Here is a 2,388-nt window from a genome sequence, read left to right as displayed (position 1 = left end):
GAGAGAGAGAGAGAGAGAGAGAGAGAGAGAGAGAGAGAGAGAGAGAGCCCCGGGCGGCACTTTTCGCTCACGCAATAATAATTAATGATTAGCGGTAGTGTGTCGTGCAAAGCCAAAGAGCACCCCTGCCGTGGGCTGCGGCTGCGGGGGCGCGGGCGCGCCGGGACGGGGGAGGGTAGTGGTCGGTAGTGGTAGGGGCTAGGTATGCATGTCTCGATACGACAAGGCTAAAAGAAGAGAACAAGGATGCCGAATAGCGGTGGACGATTCCAAAAGTTAATATCAATTATTTTGGTTATTTGAGGCAGTGCTTGCACGATTTTAAAATTCCGAAAATAGCACCTTTGTCTTTAGAGGCCTGTCGTGAGGCACTTATTCACTAATGCTTCTAAAAGGGCATTATCGGGCATTATAGATAGGTCCATATGACACCTTTGTTCTTCCAGTGTAAGTGTCGAGCTGTAGGGTCAACGATTATGTTTTATCAGTACTGCTCTTGCATATGTTGTTGCTATTATTATTATTATTATTATTATTATTATTCGCCCATGAATAATGAAGGCCGGCCGTCATGTGCCTGCTGTGACTGACAGACAGCAGCAGGTCGGGTTCGCAAGCAGGCGGCCCGGGCGAGCAGAGCACCGCAGGGCACAGCAATTGTAGCGTACGCAGACAACTGTAAAGGACAGCGAGCGAAAGGGCTCGCGCAAACGTAATCTTTATACAACTGTTTCTTGCTCCTTATTTTCCATTCAGATTTCACACATACCGACAATTTTTTGTTCATGATTCAATTATTCTATTACTTTTGTTTGTAAACGCAGGGACTTTACATTTTGAGAATAAAGTTCATATTTATTGTTTTCTTTTAATCTTGCCTGCTTCATAGATTTTCTCGGACAAACAGCAAAGTATTAAGTTTTTTAACAAATACTATTGATCAGAACAAACGTGCTGTCAATACCTCCATGCCGCAAGGCAAAAGTTAAAAAATCGTATTTTAAAACGTACACTGTTCCGTGAGTTGCGCCCCGGTGCCCCTGCACCTACTCAACCTCCCCGAAAGGTAAACACTGGGGTGGCGGGACGGAACGGAATGGCCGAAGGCCGTATCTCTCTCTCTCTCTCTCTCTCTCTCTCTCTCTCTCTCTCTCTCTCTCTCTCTGTAAAGGTCCGTTCCTGCCGGCCCCAGCGTCCCGTCAGTCAACTCCGCCCCGCCACACCGTGCACCGCACCACGGAACAAGAACAATCCAAGTCTTAATTATCACGTGGGGACGCCACGCCGGCTCCTCCGCCCCTTCAAACACAATCTTTTTTTTTCAGCTCGTACAACTTTTTCTTGCTGTGCACCGCGGAGGCGGCTGCGGCGGCGCCAAGGAAGGCGCGGAGAACGGCAGGATTACCAGACTGAGCCATCTCTAATTTTGTGCCCCCACCCTCCGCTCCTGGCTGTCCCCTCCGTCCAGGGGAAGTCCCAAGGCCGCTGTAACACCGACCTCCACCGGCGTCCGCCGCACCACCCTCTCCACAGCGCAACCACGCACAGCCTGCGATTCCAATCTAGTTTCGTCGCCTTCCTTCTCTAAAATTTGCAGTTAGGTGTATGTGTACTACTTTAAAGAACGCATTTCCATAAGCAATGGTCTGAAATCAGTTTTCCATAGGAAAAGTCGGCTGAAGAAACTACCGCTACTCACCGGTGCCGCAGCATCCGGGTTCCGTTTGACAAAAAAAGAAAAAAAATACTTGCCGCCAGTCTTGAATACTAGAAAAACCCGCGTGTCATGTCCCTGGCGGCGTGATGTCCAACTTACCTGCAACACAAAGAGTACAACTGGGCATAAGGCACGTGCCAGACACGGCTTAACTAGAGTGACAAAGAGAAAATCACGATGGCGACGGATACATTGAGCATGGACGAAATATTGTGTACCTGTAGACCTTTCGCAAAATTTTTAAAAGAACACTCACAAAGTAAAGCAATTTCTTAGTAGAAAAAATCGCATTGGAAATGGCTTCGTTTGATGCATAGGTTTTACCGGTATCATTTTATTTTCGTACCAAAATTGTACCGATTGAGACAAGTAATAAAGAAGACAAACAGACGGTCAAGGCAGGTGGGAGGTGCAGTAGGAAAATGAGGAATTGAGCGCGTGTTCTTTAGCCTGCTCGCTGCTTGGCGGTGTTTTACCTCGAGAGGGGAGGGGAGGGTGAGGCGAGGAAAAGTAGTAAGAGAAGAGGGAAGTTTCCCCGCAGCACAAGCGCCCCGCGCCCAGCGATGGGTGATGCGGCAACATTCTCGCCGGATGTACTTATCACGTGCTTTACGGACGCTCCCGGGGGCTTTCGCACCCGCGGAGGCCTTCCCTCAACCCCCCTCCCCTCC

At 49.2% G+C, this 2,388-nt stretch overlaps 1 protein-coding gene across 1 annotated transcript in view; it reads right to left on the bottom strand.

The window, feature by feature from the left end:
• The window catches only part of LOC113217584 (homeotic protein proboscipedia), a 95,857-nt gene that overhangs the window by 81,877 nt on the left and 11,592 nt on the right, over positions 1 to 2,388 (bottom strand). The gene's annotated exons all lie outside the window — the stretch shown is intronic.

Source organism: Frankliniella occidentalis, unplaced genomic scaffold (genome assembly GCF_000697945.3).
Source record: "Frankliniella occidentalis isolate FOCC.00 unplaced genomic scaffold, Focc_3.1 Scaffold11, whole genome shotgun sequence".
NCBI classification, from domain to species: domain Eukaryota; kingdom Metazoa; phylum Arthropoda; class Insecta; order Thysanoptera; family Thripidae; genus Frankliniella; species Frankliniella occidentalis.
The sequence above is the reverse complement of the archived record's forward strand: the minus strand, read 5'-3'. Positions and strand labels throughout refer to the sequence as shown.